This window comes from Mesoplodon bidens, assembly GCF_964165515.1.
Source record: "Mesoplodon bidens genome assembly, chromosome: 4".
NCBI lineage: Eukaryota > Metazoa > Chordata > Mammalia > Artiodactyla > Ziphiidae > Mesoplodon > Mesoplodon bidens.
The window spans coordinates 78,812,076-78,831,757 of record NC_138160.1 but is presented as its reverse complement, the minus strand read 5'-3'; the positions used below and the strand labels follow the sequence as shown (position 1 = coordinate 78,831,757).

The 19,682-nt window shown below is 38.9% G+C and overlaps 1 protein-coding gene across 30 annotated transcripts in view; it reads right to left on the bottom strand.

Moving 5' to 3' along the window:
* Positions 1–19,682, bottom strand: part of LOC308615945 (uncharacterized protein) — a 639,507-nt gene that overhangs the window by 612,694 nt on the left and 7,131 nt on the right. For 29 of the 30 annotated variants that reach the window (XR_014015644.1, XR_014015645.1, XR_014015648.1 and 26 more), the window contains one exon: positions 10,093–10,157. The exons of the other annotated variant lie outside the window; for it this stretch is intronic. The gene's annotated coding sequence lies outside the window, so the exon portion shown is untranslated. The remainder of the gene's footprint in view (positions 1–10,092; positions 10,158–19,682) is intronic. 30 annotated transcript variants of the gene reach the window in all.

The window sequence follows — 19,682 nt, the reverse complement described above, 5'->3', positions numbered from 1 at the left end:
CTTCCCCCTCTGCCCCTTCTTCTTCCATAACACACATGCATGCATATACACACTCACACATTTACACACACACACACACATAGCTTCACTAATAGTACCTGTGGTACTTAAAAATAGGGCAGGAAAAAGCTAATGTTCTACTTCAAAAAATGGACTAAATGCTAAGTGGGCCTCAGAGCTTGTGGGGTAGGGAGAGGAAGAGAGAGCCTTATTTGAACAATTGATTAGTTGTTCCCACTTGTTTGTTTACTTCTAGGTAAACTCATTTACAGGTATATAGGAACAAGAAAAAAAGTCTCCACAGAACAGCTGGTTCCTGGATTTCCTTCACTTCTCTGTTCAAGCCAGAAGGCCTGCTGTTTACCTGACAGAAACAAATGTAGTGGGTTTTCCAGAACCGAATTAAAAATGAATTTTCTCGGGCTTCCCTGGTGGTGCAGTGGTTGAGAGTCCACCTGCTGATGCAGGGGACACAGGTTCATGCCCCGGTCCGGGAGGATCCCACATGCCGCGGAGCGGCTGGGCCCGTGAGCCATGGCCGCTGAGCTTGCGCGTCCGGAGCCTGTGCTCTGCAACGGGAGAGGCCACAACAGTGAGAGGCCCGCGTACCACAAAAAAAAAAAAAAAGAATTTTCTCTAAATAAACTTAGCTCTTAGTGAAGCAGATCCCGTAGGCTATCATTTTGCAGTCTAAAGAACTTTCTGTGATGAAGCAAATGTTTAACATCTCAGTCTGATACAGAGGCCATTAGCCACATGTGACTGCTGAGCACTTGAAAGGTGGCTAGTGGGACTTGGAAACAAACTGTTTAACTTTCTCATTTTAAACAATCACCTATAGCTAATGACTATCATTTGGACAGAATAGCTCTAGACTCATCTCAATAACTACCATTCACTGAGTATCTACTATGTGCTATAAGGCTACATTTGAGGAAGGTACAATTTTGTCCCCATTTTACAGATAAGAAAATTGAAGCTAAGAGAGAATAAGTGACTTGCTCATGGCTTTACAACTAAGTGGTAAATTCTGGATTTTCCAGCCATGTCTGTCCCTCTCAAGGCCTGATGCTTTCACTACCAATTGTTCTCAACACTGGCTGGATATTAGCTGGTGTGCTTTTCAAAAATACTCATCCCTGGGCTTCCCTGGTGGCGCAGTGGTTGAGAGTCCGCCTGCCGATGCAGGGGACACGGGTTTGTGCCCCGGTCCGGAGGATCCCACATGCCGCGGAGCAGCTGGGCCCGTGAGCTATGGCCACTGGGCCTGTGCATCCGGAGCCTGTGCTCCGCAATGGGAGAGGTCACAACAGTGAGAGGCCCGCGTACAGGGAAAAAAAAAAGCTAGAAATGATTATGCTTAGTGAGGAAGGCATGTTGCAAGCTGAGATATGCTGAAAGCTAGGCCTTTTGTGCCAAACAGCCAAGTTGTGAATGCAAAGGAAAAGTTCTTTAAGGAAATTAAAAATGCTACTCCAAGGAACACACAAATGATAAGAGAGCAAAACAACCTTTTTGCTGATATGGAGACAGCTTTAGTAGTCTGGATAGATTAAACCAGCCACAACATTCCCTTAAGCCAGCGGTCCCCAACCTTTTTGGCACCAGGGACCAATTTCGTGGAAGACAATTTTTCCACGCACGGAGGAGGCGGGGTGGTGGCGGGGGTGTGTGTGATGGTTCGGGCGGTAATGCGAGCGATGCGGAGCGGCAGATGAAGCTTTGCTTGCTCGCCCACTGCTCACCTCCTGCTGTGCGGCCCGTTTCTAACAGGCCGTGGGCCAGTAACAGTCCATGGCCCGGGGCTTGGGGACCCCTGCCTTAAGCCAAACCTTAACCCACAGCAAGGCCCTAATTCTCTTCAATTCTATGAAGGCTGCGAGAGGTGAGGAAGCTGCCGAAGCAAAGTTTCAAGCTAGCAGAGGTTGGTTCATGAGGTTTAAAAAAAGAAGTCATCTCCATAACATCAAAGTGCAAGGTGAAGCAGCAAGTGCTGATGTAGAAGCTGCAGGAGATTATCCAGAAGATCTAGCTAAGAACATTAATGATGGTGGCTACACTAAACAACAGATTTTCAATGTAGACGAAACACCCTTCTATTGAAAAAAGATGTCCTGTAGGACTTTCATAGTCAGAGAGGAAAAGTCAATGTGTGTGGCTTTAAATTTTCAAAGGACTCTCTTGTTAGGGGCCAAAGAAGCTGGTGGCTTGAAGTTGAAGCCAATGTTTACTTATCATTCTAAAAATCCTAGGGCCCTTAAGAATTATGCTAAATCTACTCTACCTGTGCTCTATAAAGGGAACAACAAAGCCTGGATGAAAGTATATTTGTTGACGACATGGTTTATTGAATATTTTATGTCCATTTTGAGGCCTACTACTCAGAAAATAAAAGATTCCTTTCAAAATATTACTGCTCATTGACATCTGGTCACCCAAGAACTCTGATGGAGGTGTACTGTGAAATTCATGTTGTTTTCATGCCTGTTAATACATCCATTCTTCAGCCCATGGATCAAGAAGTAGTTTTGACTTTCAAGTCTTATTATTTAAGAACATTTTATAAGGCTACAGTTACCATAGATAGTGATTCCTGTGATGAATCCGGGCAAAGTAAACTGAAAACCTTATGGAAAGGATTCACCATTCTAGATGCTATTAAGAACATTAGTAATTAATGGGAAAAGTCAAAATATCAACTTAATAGGAGTTTGGAGGAAGTTGATTCCAACCTCCATAAATGATTTTGAGGGGTTCAAGACTTCAGCGCAGAAAGTAACTGCAGATGTGGTGAAAATAGTAAAAGAACTAGGATTAGAATTAGAGCCTGAAGATGTGACTGAATTGTTGCAGTCTCATGAAAAAAAAACTTGAACAGATGAGGAGTTGCTTCTTATGGATGAGCAAAGTAAGTGGTTTCTTTCTTTTTTTTTTTTTTTTTTTTTTGGTATTTTGGCCACTCTGTGCAGCATGTGGAATGGTTCTCTGACCAGGGGTCAAATCCAAGCCTCCATAGTGAAAGCACTGAATCCTAACCACTAGGCCTCCAGGAAACTTCTCCAAGAAAGTGGTTTCTTGAGATGGATTCTACTCCTGGTAGAAGTAGGTTCTGTGGTAGAAGCAGGTCCTGGTAGAAGAAGATGCTGAGAAAATTGCTGAAATGACAACAAAGAATCTAAAATATTACATAAACTTAAGTTGATAAATTAGAGGCAGGGTTTAAGAGGATTGACTCCAATTTTGAAAAAGTTCCAGTGTGGGTAAAATGCTATTGAACAGCATTGTAATCTATAGAGAACTCATTTGTGAAAGGAAGAGTCAATTGATGTGGCAAACTTCATTGCTGTCTTACCTTAAGACAGGCATCAATATCAAGGTAAGACCCTCCACCAGCAAAAAGATTACAACTAGCTGAAGGCTCAGATGATGGTTAGTATTTTTTAGAAATACAGTATTTTTATTTTTATTATTTTTTAAAATAAATTTATTTATTTATTTATTTTTGGCTGTGTTGAGTCTTCATTGTTGCGCATGGACTTTCTCTAGTTGCAGCGAGTGGGGGCTGCTCTTCATTGCGGTGCACGGGCTTCTCGTCGCTGTGGATTCTCTTGTTGCGGAGCACGGGCTCTAGGCACATGGGCCTCAGTAGCTGTGGCTCGCAGGCTCAGTAGTTGTGGCTCCCGGGCTCTAGAGCTCAGGCTCAGTAGCTGTGGCGCACAGGCTTAGTTGCTCCGCGGCATGTGGGATCTTGCCGGACCAGGGCTCGAACCCATGTCCCCTGCATTGGCAGAAGGATTCTTAACCACTGAGCCACCAGGGAAGTCCAGAGATATAGTATTTTTAAATTAAGGTAGGTACCTTGTTTTTTTAGACTTAATGCTATTGCACACTTTATAGCCTACAATATAGTGTAAACACAACGTTTACATGCACTGGGAAACCAAAAAATTCGTGTGACTTGCTTTAGTGTGATATCCTCTTCATTGTGGTAATCTGGAACCAAACCTGTGAAATCTCTTAGACATGCCTGTATTTTTGTTTCAGGGGTAGTAAAGGCTTGAAAGTGATAAAATAAGAAGAGAAAATGAGAATATTGAATAAGAAGAGAAAATGAGAATATTGACCAAAAGTTGAACAGAGGAATTTATACCATACTCATATGTACTCCAAGAGTCCTAATAAGCACTGGAAACCTGTATTTATCCTTGTCTTGGGCTAGGAGACCACTAAATTGTGTTCTGGGGGTTGAAAAGAAAGTCAACAATGCAAAGGAAACTGCCACAAAAATAGAAAATGCTGCTAGCCAAGTATGCCTCTCTCTCCTACAATGAAGAAATAACAAATAAAAATAATTTGTGGTTTAAATTATCCTTAGGAATGGTGCGTGGCTATAAAATGCACTATGGAAATCATCTCTTCATTCAGGAACTCAGCACAGCTGTGCCAATAAGGAGGCTGTGTATGTTCTGAAGCTAACTGAAATTGTGTTCTAAGAATCTGCCTTTAGAACTAACAGCTCTGAAAGCAATGAGCAAAAAAATCTCAAGGATTATTGTAGCAAATGGCTTCAAATAGAAACATCTAGTCTGTTGGCAAGTGCCTTTTAGAAGGCAGGACTTGAATTCTCTTGAGACAAAAACACCAATCATTCCTGTGGCCTGCTGCTTACAAAAGTTACAAAACATAGGTTTTTGAGCTACAGCTGCAGATTCAAAAATTGTCCCAGTAGATTTTGCTTTAGTAATATAAAAAGTAAAACACCCCAAAGAGAACAGAAAGAATTAGCTAAGGATGTTAGAGATGTGAAAGAAGATAATGGTAGAAAAAAGCCACTTCAAACATCTCCAGACTGGAATTATAAGCCAAGGTTTCTTTTGAATCTTACATCTACCTCACTCCCTGTCCCCACTCCAGGCCTTTTCCCCCACTTTCTTAATAGTAATATATGCCCAAGGCTTAAATATAACACAAAAGTATGTAAAATAAAGTGTTAAAATCTTATAACCGCTATCTACCCTCAATCCTATTCTAAATACCTAGAAATTAAAAAAAATCATTGTCTAGCTCATAGAAGGTTAAAGGAACGCTGTGTCCAGTGTGTAGTGAGTCTGTTTCTCCAGCCTCAGATTTTCCATTAGGGGCCACTTGTATAAGCTAGAAAACAGGAGACAAAGAATCAAAAGATGGAGGCTCTACTCCTCACTTCTCCCCAACCATTTTTACGCCTTTAAGCAAAGCACTTCCCTCCCTGGGATGCTTTTCCCGGTCTGGAAAATAAGGAAGGTGAAAACGCTGGTTCTTGGTTCACTTTGAACTCAAACCTTCTGTACCAGCACTGTCTAACAGAAACACAAATGAGCTACAAATGAGAGCCAAGTTAGTAATTTTAATTTTTTTAATAACCACATTTAAAAAATAAAAAGAGGGCTCCCCTGGTGGCGCAGTGGTTGAGAGTCCGCCTGCCGATTCAGGGGACACGGGTTCGTGCCTCGGTCCGGGAGGATCCCACGTGCCGCGGAGTGGCTGGGCCCGTGAGCCATGGCTGCTGAGCCTGCGCGTCCGGAGCCTGGGCTCCGCAACGGGAGAGGCCACAGCAGTGAGAGGCCCGCGTATAGCAAAAAAATAAAATAAATAAATAAATAAATAAATAAAAAGAAACAGATGAAGGTAATTTTAATAACTGCATCCCAATACAGTCAAAATATTACCCTCTCAACATGTAATCAATATTAAAACATTAAAATTTTAACAATAATATTAACAGTTTACATTCTATTTTTCAAACTTAGTCTTCAAAATCTAGTGTGTATTTGACAAAAGACATCTCCATTCAGATTAACTACATTTCAAGTGCTCAGAAGCCACATGTGGATAATTGCTACTGTTTGAGCAGCACAGTTTTATATCAGTGCTGGACGTTATTTGAAAAAAGCTCTATTTCAGTGAGTAGCTCACTTCTGCATCTCTATACTTGATTGCCTCTGTTGCCAACAAAACATTATTATTGATTATCATTTGTTGACAATATCTAATTATCAGTGAAAAAGTATTCAACCTACCTAGACTACACATAGAGTTTCAGTATCAGAGCTTTGACTAAACCTAGTGCTGTTTCCCTATAATACATTTCGTCTTCAAGGGAATTTTTCTTGTCTGGCTAAGTCATTCCTATTGAATTTTAGATTACTTACCCTGAGCTTCACAGAACAATTAGGACAGAGTATCATTGTTAATTAACAATTTGAAAAGTATCCTATGCTTTTAAAAGCAGATTAAATCACTCACTTGTATCCTATCAATAATGTTCTCCACCTCTCAATCCTCTTACTAAAAAAATACCTAACATATTATAAAGCATATAGCATTACCAAGCAATGAAAGTCTAGCAAGTGAAACATCACTTAAACATTGTACTGTTTATTAATAAGTTCAACAAATAACACTTGATTACCTTCCATAGGCCAAGACCTGTGCTTGGTTTTGAGGATTCCTACCTTGGTGGTTTAATTTCAAAGATTCCATCAGAGTAGTCCATTATCAGAGGCTTTGGAATTTATGTATTGGGGTAAGAGTGTAAGTTTGTATTCTATGGTATCTTTTCCTACAGACAAGCCTTCCCCCACTCCCACCCCACCCCCAGCCAAGTCAGACACATTTTTAAATAGAACCCTTTCTATCTCTCCAAGTCTATTCTGCCTATAAAACAAAATATGCTGAAATATACTATATACCACCTTGGGTGTGTGTTATAAATTTAAAAGTACTGCATATTCATTGTAAAAGAAAATATTCAAACAACTCAGAAGTATATAAAGTAAAAAGTGAAAATTCTCCCCTCTCTTAATGCATTATTCCCAGATGCACCCCTCAGAGGTGACCACATAGAGAATTTTACAAATATCATCCCAGAACTCTCCAAGCATATATAAATATGTATACACAGACATATACATATGCAAATTTTGAGAAAGTATTTTTAAAGTAACACATGATTATGAAGAAAATGCAAATAATACAGAAGCATATAAAAATGGAGTGATCATATGCACATAGAATATTTGAGGGAGTATTTTAAAACAAAGTAACACATGATTATGGAGAAACTGCAAATTATGGTAAAAAGCAAGTTGTAAAATACAAAGTAAAAATTTCCCTATCACACAGTCCCACTACCGAAATATGGGAATAAAAAATGCCCATAGTTCTTTCTGTGTGTGTTCCCTTTGTGAAATTTTCTATGAATACACAACAATACACATACATATACACACACATATGCATATATATGCCCAATATACACTTGAATATATATAAAATATATATATGCTTAATGTAGATATGAAATAGGTTCTTACTGTGAAATCAGTACATACATAGATAAGTATACAAAACAACAAAGTGAACCCCCTTGCAATCACCACCCAGATGGAAAAGCAAAACATTGCCAGCCTCTTAGAAGCCCTCTTTATGACTCTTAATCACTACCCTCTCGCACCCTCCATTTCGAAGACTTCCACTAGCCTGACTTTTAGGGTAATCAATTCCTTGTTTTTCTTTTTAATTTTACCACCTAAGCACACATCATTAAGGACTATAACTTTTCCTATTTTCAGATTTTTAAATAAATGAAGTCATACTATATGCATTCTTTTGTGTCTTGTTTCTTTTATTTGCAATATTTATTTATTTTTAGCTTAATACATCTTGGGAATCTTAGTCAATATATAGAGAATTACCTCATCCTTTTAATTCCATGATATAGAATTGAACAAATGGCCTGATAAATACCATATTATTTTCACTCTTTTTCTTTCTTTCTTTTTTTTTTTTTTTTGCGGTACGCGGGCCTCTCACTGTTGTGGCCTCTCCCATTGCGGAGCACAGGCTCCGGACGCGCAGGCTCAGCGGCCATGGCTCACGGGCCTGGCCGCTCCGCGGCATGTGGGATCCTCCCGGACCGGGGCACAAACCCGTGTCCCCTGCATCGGCAGGCGGACTCTCAACCACTGCGCCACCAGGGAAGCCCTATTTTTACTCTTTTTGAGCATTATGAATAACGTTATAAATAACACGTTGGGCATTCATTTTCACAAATCAACTACTTTAACTCAAAAAGTAATTTTACTGCTAATATAAAATGAAATGAGGTGGCATGTTAATTATTTCAGAATTCTTGAACAAATTTCAGTTCCAATACAATAAAATTTTAACAAGGGATGATCCTGTCTTCTAAATTCTAGACTGCTTTCCAAAACTTACATTTTGCTTAGAGCACATTGGTGTTGTGTTTTTCAAAGTATAGTCCTAAATTGCTATCACCACAGTTACTGAAGGATCTTATTAAAATGCACATTTCCCAGCATTCAATATCTTTGGAGATGGGCCTGATAAATTAGTTAAGATACAGTCTAAACTGCTATAACCAAGAGACTACAAAACATAGTGGTACCAACAAGATAGAAGTTTACGTCCTTCTCATTTAACAGTTCAGTACAGCACAGGCTGGTCAATGTGGAGAAGGCAGCTCTATTCCACAAAGCTGTCCAGGGAATCAAATTAATGCTGTCTTGTTACTCTGCCAATCTTTGGGACATGGCCTTGCTTGTATGGTAGAAGCTGGTGCCTGACCATGTCCATGGGCTATCACATTCTTATCAGAGGGAAGGGAAAAGCAAGGAAGTAGAGGGCAAACCATTTGTCAGGAAGTGCAGAAGTTGTGCACATTCCATTCCCAGAAAAATATGGCCACAGCTAGTTACAAGGCAAGCTGGGAATAGGTGGCTTCTGGCTCTGCTGGCCATGTGCCCTCCTAACACTGGAAGTGGCAGGGTTTAATTAGTAAGAGGAAGAAGAGGATGGATACTGGGTGGGGGGGGGTACAATTAGTCTCTGCAGCACCTGGAAATCTACTTTGTTAGGTGCTCCAAGTCCTCTGTCCTCAAGGTGTGACCGGTCACTGGGCTGGACAAATGCTCCTTTATATTTGGTTTAACCTCACTTCTCCCAAGTACCCCTGGAACTTCGTGAGCTATCTACACTTACTAAGAAAACCAGGAATCAGTTTTTTTTTAAAAAAAAAGCTAATATCAATAAAGTGCTAATTATATACCAAGAACTTTACATGAATTACTTCATTTAATCATTACAACAAGTTTAAGGTACTGTTTACTACCCCCCCTGATTACAGATAAGGAAACTATGACTTAGGGAAGTTCCTTGACCAAGCTGTACAATTAGTCTATAATTAGTAAGGGTTGGGACTTGAACCCAGAGCCTAGGTGCTTAACTTTAGTCTGTACAGCGAAGCATTACATTTAAATGAACATCTATCCTTTAAAATCTATATATGTTCAATATAAAATTTACTGATGTTAATAGTTTTGACAGAAAGAAGCAAAATTTGGGGCAATTGTTGGGAGATGATACCCAAGGCTGGCCCAGTCCTAATATTAATGATACTATTAATTGACACTGAGCATTTATACTCTGTAAGGCACTGTTCTAAGTGCTTCACCCTTGCAATGACCCTGAGTTAGGCCCTCTAATCAATCATCTTCAGTTTACAGATAAGGAAACTGGGGCATAGAGATGTTAAGTCACTTGGCCAAGGTCACACGGCTGATAAGAGTAATATGCTTAACCACTAGCCTATACCACCAACATGCAAAGAGAAGCAGGCATAGTCTCTTGGGACTGCTGATAATTATGAGTCATATTTACCAAAGTTCTGATACATATTGCCTTTTTTACAGGGTATTTCTTAGGTAACAAGTTTTATGTGGGAAGTTGGAGGCTGTCTGATACACAGATAAGGCAATTAGCAAGTCCTCTGAACATTATGACGACAAACGTCTTACTTCATCATTATCAATTAATATTTATCAATTTCTATACTAAGTCCTGGAGCTCAACTGGGCATATCTGGTTCTTATTTTCATCATGGCCCCTTTAAGTAAAATGACTCTCCCAAATTTGCATTTGACTTTGGTCATGCAAGGCACACTCCAGGATGAGTGGATGGTACTAGGACAAGGAATGTTGTATTTCCCTCCAATGACCAGTGTTATTTTTGCTCCCTAAGCTTCATCTTACCTCATTGCTTCAGTGAACTTGGAACTGCCACCTCATGTTTTGCTGCCTTCTAGAGACAATTCTCACTATAAGAAAAGAATAGGCATTATGATTATATGAATTATTGAGAATTTCCAATGTACTGTATACACCTTTGGGGGCATGAATTAAAGGGGTAGCATGAAGAAGTTTCTCTGTGGTGAGAGAACAGTTCCATATCTTGATTACGGTGGTAGGTACACAGATGTATACATGGAATGAAACTGCATTCCATACACACACACACAAACACACACACACACGCAAATGTATGCAAGTATAAAATGATGAAAATGGAATCAAGTCTGTAGTATAGTTAACATTATTATACAATGTAAATTTCCTGGTTTTGATATTATATTACAATCTTATTACCTATTGTATTACACATAAGATGTCACCACTGGGAGTTGGGTGAAGGGTACGTAGGAGTCTGTGAACTATTTTTCCAACTTCTTGTGAGTCTACAGTTATTTTCAAATAAAATGTTTTAATGGTGGGGGGGTGGAGAGGGTGGAAAAGTGGTTCCAAGACCAGCTCTGGCCATCAGCTGAGAACTTGGTAGAAAAACAGAATCTCAGGCCCTACCCCAGACCTACTAAATTAGAATCTGCATTTTAACAAGAACCTCAGGTGATTCATATGTACATTAAAGTTGAGAAGCACTGCTATACAATAAATAAAAGTCATATTCAAGTATTTCTCACTCTTTCAAAAAAGTTTCTTCATTTCAGTGTCAGAAAGGTTATTCCAGAGGTCCAGGCCTGCTTCATTGGTGTTCAACCAGTTTGGTCACACAGGGTACCAGCTCAGAAGACCCTCCTCCCCTTAATACTCTATCTTGAAATTCTTAATAATTTTATCTTTGCCTTTGTGTTTTTTAAGTGAAGTCCTATGAGACCACAGCCCATGCACTAGGAGCTTGGAGCCTCAACTTACCCACCAGCCCACTTCCCTGCCTCACTGAGATGGGTTCTCAGCTGCCCTGGCACTTTAGAACCCTCACCCCAACCCCCCTGGTCCTCACCCAGCTATTACTGAACTCCAGACCCAGCAGGGGTCTGAGCATAGATGGAAGGGTTGCATAGCTCCCTGAGACATCTCAGGGTGATGCATGTGGCAGGCATCCCAGTCCCAGACTGGCAGTGCCACAGGGTGTTCACAATGTAACTGTGGGTGAAAGAGAGCCTCTCACCCACCTCTGATCAAGGTATTTAGCAAGTTCCAGCATGGAGGTGGCACTACCCTCAGCGGTCCCCCGTCCGCCATGGATTCCCGCGGGCAGTAAGCCCAGGGGAAAGGGAGATATCTGGCAAGAATTCTCTGCCTCCTTCCAGGACATGGGTCTGTCCCATGGCTGGTGGAAGGGGGATGCCAGCAGCTGGTGGGTGGTATATGTGTTTAGTCACAGGATGGGACTCTTTCAGAATCTGCGTTTGCCAGGTTAAGCATCCCTATGCCTGCAGGTGTGAAACATTAAATAGCAAATAAAAACAACGTTACAAATTGGAAAGACTGTGGAAGAAAGAAAAAAGCTTTATATTTTACTTCTCTTGCTTTTTGAACAGGAGCTCCACATTTTCATTTTGTACTAGGCCTGGCAAATTGTGTAATCAGTGCCACAGAGGGATTGGGAATCAGAAAATGAACTTTCAGCACCTGCATGGTAAGTACCTGGGCCCAATGGTGAACTCTAATGGGTACCAAAAGCAGCCTTCATTGTAAGATGGCTCCAGGAATACTTTGGCAACATAAGGTGTGCTTGTCCCTCTCTTTAAAGAAGACTTTCCAAAACGGAAAACATCAGCCAGCACCAAGAATTGTAAGCACAGTTCTCCCTATTCTTTCTGTTTATGCCTACTTCTACCCAGGCATGTTTCCATATTTTCTAATTGTAAGAAAAGACATAATCAGCAGTAAATTTTCTTCCACTTTTAAAAATTAAAATTCCCAAGTGGAAGAATACAGAAAAAAAAAGTGGGATTTTGGAATAAGTCTGGGAAGAGAGAGAGAAAGAAAGGACTTAAGGTTTTAGAGACTATATTTATTTTCCTATATGTTTAGGTCTTCCTTAATTCATTCATAAAATAATTACTCATTGAGCCACGCCCTAAAAGATCACTAGTGAATTTAATTTCCTCTGAAGCATTTTTGGAATCCTGCACTCTTTCCGTAAATAAATTTAAATCCTTGCCTTTTTCAACTCTTCCCCATAATTTATTTATGAATAAAAAAGTGATATTCAGAAATAACACACATCATTTATTATTTACTGTCTTGTAGAAAGTTCTTAGTAATGGTTGTTTTAGGATATGGAATTACAGGTGATTTTAGTTTTCCTCTTACTATTTCCCCATTTGTCTGCAGTCAGTATTATAGGGGGCATTAGCAACATTACATGATAGGGCCATAATTCCTCTGATACTCATTATTCTTTAATACTAACTACTTGGATTTTCTTCAGAAATGTACTTTGATCTTTTGGATACAGCCATCCGTTCACTAACAGGAGTGATAAAGCTAAGTATGAACTTCCCACATTTAAGGGGTGCTAATTCATTCAACAGCCCAATTAAGTCACCACCTGATAACCCAATTTATTACAACATATCAGACTCCAAACACCCAGTTAATTAACTCCTCTGCTCTACACGAGCATACATATCCTGACTCTGTTAACTGAATCATGAAGTTTGTTTTTTTTTAAACCAGTGATTTCCATATTATGTTGTAGGGCAGTGAGTCAAAGCAGCCTAAAAACTCCTTAGTATCTTTTCAATTGAAAAATTGCTTGTCTTAGAATTATGGGGAAACTACCATAATAAAGTATATTCAGTATGTACTAACTAAATAATTGTAACTATTAATTTGTCCTACTTTCAACAGCTTTCAAATAACTTCTGTCTTCCCACAGTATTTTTTAGACAGAACTTAAACTGTAAAATGAAAGGACAGGAAGCACAAGCATTTAAGAGGGTAACACTGCTAATGAGGCTAGACTTTGAGAATAATCCAGTCTGGTGGTCCTCAATCCTCACTGCACCTTAGAGTCCCCTAAAGTTTTTTAAATATACAGATGCCTGAGCCCAACCCCAGGTCAATTAAATCAGACTCTTAGAGAGGGGATTAGGCATGGCAATCTATTTTATATACTAGTCACCATTCTGAATGCTTTTACATAATCATTTAATACTACACCTCATAACATAGGTACAATTTATCATCATCTCCACTTTACTTGTGAGGAATTGAGGTTTAAGGAGGTAAACTGAAGTAAGCGACAGATCTAGGATCATTCCAGGCTGCGTCACAACCTGCGTTATGCTATGAATTTCACAACCCTTCAAGCTATCCTCCCAAAGACTAGAACACTGCCATATAATTCTTACCCAGGATATATATACTCAGAAGAAACAGTCAGAAGTGAATAAATGTATAAAATGCAGACTGGCTTTAGGGAGAGCTAAAAGCACCAGTAAAATAGAGGCGATGACATAAATTTTGTAAAAGACACCTTGAAACAATGAAAATTAGGACAGCATAGTCTGGCTGGTAGTAATCAGGATAATGCTATCATTTATTGAGTGCAATTTTAGAGAAAAGAAAACTAAGGCAGAGAGAGGATAAGTAACTTGCCGAGGATCACACAACTAGTAAGTGACAGGGCAAGGATCTAAACTGAGGAAATGTGGCAGCCAAACCCATGCAACCGGAAAACAGGGAATGAGAAAAACAAGCCAACTTAGTGATGAAGCTCACAAATATTTATTTAGGCCAACTGTGCAAAATGAAGCCTTCTTTCTCAATCAGCTAAACTTGATTATTAATATAATTTCATGTTGAATAAAAATGCATGAGTAAAATAGAAACTTCTCTTCCTTAAGAGGCTGACAATTAAGTGGGAGAGTTAAAGTAGAGCAAGATGAGATTCAAAAATTAGGTAAGAGATAGAATTGGATGTTCTTTAAAGTACCTTCCAACTCTGGAAGACTCTATGAATCTCTTTTTTGCCTTACCAAAGTTGTGCTTTGAAAAGTTTCAGAAGGTACTACATAAACCACAAGCATGGGGCTTCCAAGGAGGAGAAAGAACATCTGGCTTGGGTGTTATTATTCTGCAATCTGCAGAACTTTGTCTGAATTTGAACACCAAGTCAACAAATCTGACTCCTTTTGTTACATACAGGAAGAACCAATTTACATCATTATCATATTCATTTGTGCAGTTGCATTGTGTCCAGAAACTAGAAATTCTCCATCTTACCTAACTATCCTTAAAGGGAGGGGAAAATCCTAACCAAAATATATTCAAGCTGTTGGTGTGAGCAGATAGAAAGGATGCAGTGCTAGGTCTACAAAATACCTTGTGGAGAAGCTGGATTTTGATTGCTTGTGTTTGATGGGATTTTCAAATTACCTTCAAAAGTAGGTCATAAGTGCCTGCCTGAATTAGAGGAAGACTCTCTAGGGACTCCTGCTGTGTTTTAAGAAATCTCCTTTGGAGCACAGGCAGCCTTGTCCCCAGAAAGGAATATATGCAACAATTTCTATCTTGTCTCTAACATGACCAGAATGGGTAGAGACACAGGATTCAACACCCTCTGGCTATTGTCCAGGGACCAATTACTATATTCACAGCTAACTTAATGGGATCCTGAGCAACATCATTAAGGGCACAGTAGGCAATAAATGATTATTAAGAACCTTGTGAAATTCCCTAGGTAGCTATGCCTGGTCTACCTCTCTTATCTAATGCCATCTGTTGATGCACAGATGACCTGGAAATGGAAATTGTGTAACTAATAACTTCTAATTGAAAGAAATCTAATGTAAGCTTCTGTATACTGCTCATTGCATGTTACATCTTAGTTCACACCTAGGGAATCTAAACTAGTTATGGCTAATTGCTTTGGAACTCTGAAGATCAATCATTAGGTTTCATAACACCTACTTGTTCTAAGTGAAATAGTATTTTAAAAGTTAAGTTGAGTGACAATAGTTTTTGTTAGGAGAATTTTGTAACTTCTTGAGAGATGACTCAGGGTGCCAAACAGAGTGAGGTTGTTAAAATGCAGATTCTTGGCCACTCCCCAGACCTGCTAAATCCAAACCTTCAGGGCTGGAGTCTAGGGACCTAAATTTTAACAAGCTCCCCAGGGGATCCTTATATACTGCAAAGTTTGAGAACTTCTGCCCTAGGGTATCACTAAATCAAAGCTAAAAATCACCTCTTACTACCAAATGCTATAAAATGTTGAACTTTTAGCACAACTTTAATTGGCTATAGGAAATCAGCACTTCTTAGTATTAGCAAAATTCCAGTCACAATTTGACTTTCTCATATTTAGGGGCATGATTCAGCAAGTAGCAAAGATGTCATCAGCATCCCTACAGAAATCTGGCCCATCCTGTACAAGGCTGCTGCAAACAGGCTCCCTCTCCACCTCTTGACTGGTACTATGATCGGTATGACCCAAACTTCATCACTGTCTTTTTCCTTCATCATCATGTTCTCTCTGTTTCTCTAAAGTAAGGACAATGTTAATTTGGGGTATCACATAAAAGCCAGTACACTTTTCCTTTAATGATATTTAAAATTTTTTCTTATATTGTTCTTTTCAGTATATATACTGACTGAACAGCACAAAAACTTGTCCCTATGGTGGCAAAATTCTTTGCCCTCCTAACAAATATTCTGCTTTTCAATAATATTCATAAGTCTATCTGAGCTAACAAAATGACAAAAAACTCAAACAAACCAAAAAACCCAGGATTTTGGGTTCAGCAGCCTAAGAGAAAGACCATGTCCACAAGATATATGAAGCTATCCCCTCAGGCACATGAGAATTATTTCACCCAATTCAACGTGTAATCCTATCATGGGCAGAGAATTTTTTGCCTTTTGGAGAATATCAGAAGCCTGAAAACTTATAAAACTGTTAAAGAATTGGTAACAGGCAAGAACCTTTTATTACAGAAGTTTCCATGTTCGTTTGTTTTTCAGGAAGAAATACAGCAAGTACAAACACTTGATGAAAACAACATTTATCTACCTAACTGAGCTCACACAGAAACTAGAAATTGAAACATACCTGTCAAAAAAAAAAAAGTTCAATTGCTTAGGCACTAGAAATCAAACCTCTTTCATAAAGAAAATTCTCCCAATCAGACACCATTCAGCATGGCTCTATTAGCGTCACTTCTCAAAAGGCAGAAATCTTAAATAGTATGAATCGTAACAGCTGACTTCCACCAACTGCCACTCCACCAGACAGGAAGCTGGTCGTCAATTGGGTGGTAGGGTGTCACTGTCCGGGCAGCTCAGCCAGGGTGGTGGTGGGGGTCGTGAGAGGAGGGGAAGCCCATCTAGGGAAGTTTTGCTGGTACTAGCTTAGTAAACGGTTCTTTCGCAAATTTTTGCATTTAGACTGTGATGCAGAGAAAGCTCTAGTTAAATGTCATAGTCCACTGGGGTCTTTTTCTATCCAGGGAAGGAATATAAGAAGTATGGCTACAACCCATGCTGAATTTATAATCAATACATAAACTGAATGAAGACAGAAGACATTGAAATTGTTGAGAAATAATCCATTTGCTTAGATAATAAGATTTAAAAGGAAATTGACTAGAATGCTATAGAGAATTTGTTTCTTCATAGCAGAGGTGTTTAAAGTTAATTCTGTAAAGCTACAATAATCATGACAATGTATGGTATTGGAAAAGGATAGACACATAGATCAATAAAGAAAAGAGTCCAGAAATAGACCCACATCAATACTATGGCCAACTGATTTTTGACATAGGTGCAAAGGCATTTCAATGGAGAAAAGACCACCTTTTTAACAAATGGTGTAAATCTATTATGCGGGAAAAGAAAATGAACCTAGACACTTATCTCACATCTTTTACAAAAATTAACTCAAAATGGGCCACAGACTTAAACGTAAATGTAAAACATTTAGGGGAAACATATGGAAAATTTTCATGGCTTTGAGATAGGCAGAGAGTTCTTAGATTTAACACTAAGAGTACTGTCTTTAAAAAATTTTGATAAATTGGACTTCATCAAAATTAAAAACTTTTTTTGCTCTTCAAAATGATACATTTTGCTCTGCAAAAGATACTTTAAGAGAATTAAAAAACAAACCAGAGACTGGGGGAAAATATTTGCAAATCACATACCTGACAAAGAACTTATATCCAGATTACACAAAGAATTTTCAAACCTCAACAATATGAAGACAAACAACCCAATTTTAAACATTGGCAAAAGATCTGAAAAGACCCTTCAAAAAAGAAGATATAAGAATGGCAAATAAGTACCTGAAAAGGTACCCTCCATCATTAGTCATTAGGGAAATTCAAATTAAAACCACAGTGAGACACTAATATGCATCCTCTGGAATGACTAAAATTAAAAACAAAAAGTTAACAACATAAAGTGTTGGTAAGTACACAGAGAAGCCCAAACTCCAAAATAAATAAATAAATAAAAAGGAAATGGGATAGCCACTTTGGAAAATAGTTTGGCAGTTTATTATAAAGTTAAACACACACTATATGCAGTTATTCCCACTATTAGGTATTTGCCCAAAGGGGTAAAACTCATGTTCACATAAAAACCACTTGTGAATGTTTATAGCAGTTTTATTCAGAATCACCAAAAATTAGACAGAATGCAAATATCCTTCAACTGATAACCAAACTGTGATGCATCCATAATGGAATACTATTTTGCAATAAAAAGAAACAAACTACAGATATATTCATCCACATGGATGAATCTCAAATGCATTATGCTAAGTGGAAGAAGCCAGACCAAAAAGGCTACATTCCATTTATGTGACATTCTGATAAAACAAAACTGTAGGAATAGAGAACTGATCAGTGGTTGTCAGGGGTTAAGAGGGAGGGGAGAAGGGTCTGACTACAAAGGAACAGCATGAGGGAGTTTGTTGGGAGTAATAGAACTATTCTGTTTGTCTAAAACAAAAGTAAATTTTACTGTACGTAAATTAAAAATAAATTTTAAAGAGTTTCTTCTGAGCTAACACTTGAATATTTTACAGCAAATCTTCTGGAATTGCCATTGCAAACCAAGACATGCTTCAAATTTTCTATTTTCAAAGTAAATTTCCAATGCCATGTTCTGTTTTGGAAAACAGTCAAAAATAACATTCAATTGATCTATTCAAACTGATATGCTTAGAGTGAGTGTGTAAAAAACAGGTTAATTTTAAAACCACAAGACAGAAACATTTTTTTTTTAAGATTCAGGAAACTAAAAATGAAGCAAAGATACTGATCAATTCAAAATCTACATAGGACAAACCTCTTCCTCCATGCAGAATACAAGAAATGTCAACATTTGACAAAGCTAAATCATGCTGCTTGGCTTTCTATACTATTGAAGTTTAATACAATCTGCTGACGCCAGTACAATTTTTTTTACCACGGGTCAGAGTTACAATAGATCATTAACATTCTGGACTGTTGTTTTTAAGAAATGTGACTATCCCTGTTAGAGACTAATACTTTTTTTTAAAATTGAGATATATAAATGATATACAACATTGTGTGAGCTTAAGGTGTACAACATATTGATTTTGATACATTTATATTATGATGAGGCTAATACTCTTTTGCAGGTAAATCAAATCATACTTTACACTTTTAATATTTCTTATGTTGTCTCAGTTGAGAAATTTTTTTTTAAGATTTTTATTATTTTTTTTTCTTTATTTATTTTTGGCTGTGTTGGGTCTTTGTTGCTGCGTGCAGGCTTTCTCCAGTTGCGGTGAGCGGGGGCTACTCTTCCTTGAGGAGCACGAGCTTTTCATTGCGGTGGCTTCTCTTGTTGCAGAGCAAAGGCCCTAAGCATGCGGGCTTCAGTAGTTGTGGCACGCAGGCTCAGTAGTTGTGGCACATCGGCTTAGTTGCTCCGTGGCATAAGGTATCTTCCTGGACCAGGGCTCAAACCCGCATCCCCTGCATTGGCAGGCAGACTCCCAACCACTGCACCACCAGGGAAGTCCCTCAGTTGAGAAATATTGAAGAGAACTATCACAATTCAAATAACCGGAGTATTTAAATTACCTAAAATAATTTTACACATAAGAGAAGTGATTTATTCAAGGCAAAGATAGAGAATCAAGAGGTACAGAATAAGAAACAGAGAGCAGTTCTCCTCATTCTCAGTTAATGGCCCTGCTTCCAAGACCAGATTACAGATTGATTGATTGATTGGCTGCATCGGGTCTTAGTTGTGGCACGTGGATCCTTCGTTGTAGTGCATGGGCTTCTCTCTAGTTCTGGCATGCACACGGGCTTCAGTCGTTGCGGTGTGTTGGCTCTCTAGTTGTGGCGTGAGGGCTCCAGAGCACATGGGCTCTGTAGCTGTGGCATGCGGGCTTAATTGCCCCATGGCATGTGGGATCTTAGTTCCCTGACCAGGGATCAAACCAGCGTCCCTGCATTGCAAGACAGATTCTTAACCACTGGACCACTAGGGAAGTCCCCAGACTACAGATTATAAGCACATTTCTGTTAATTAGTCATCATTAAAATTAATTT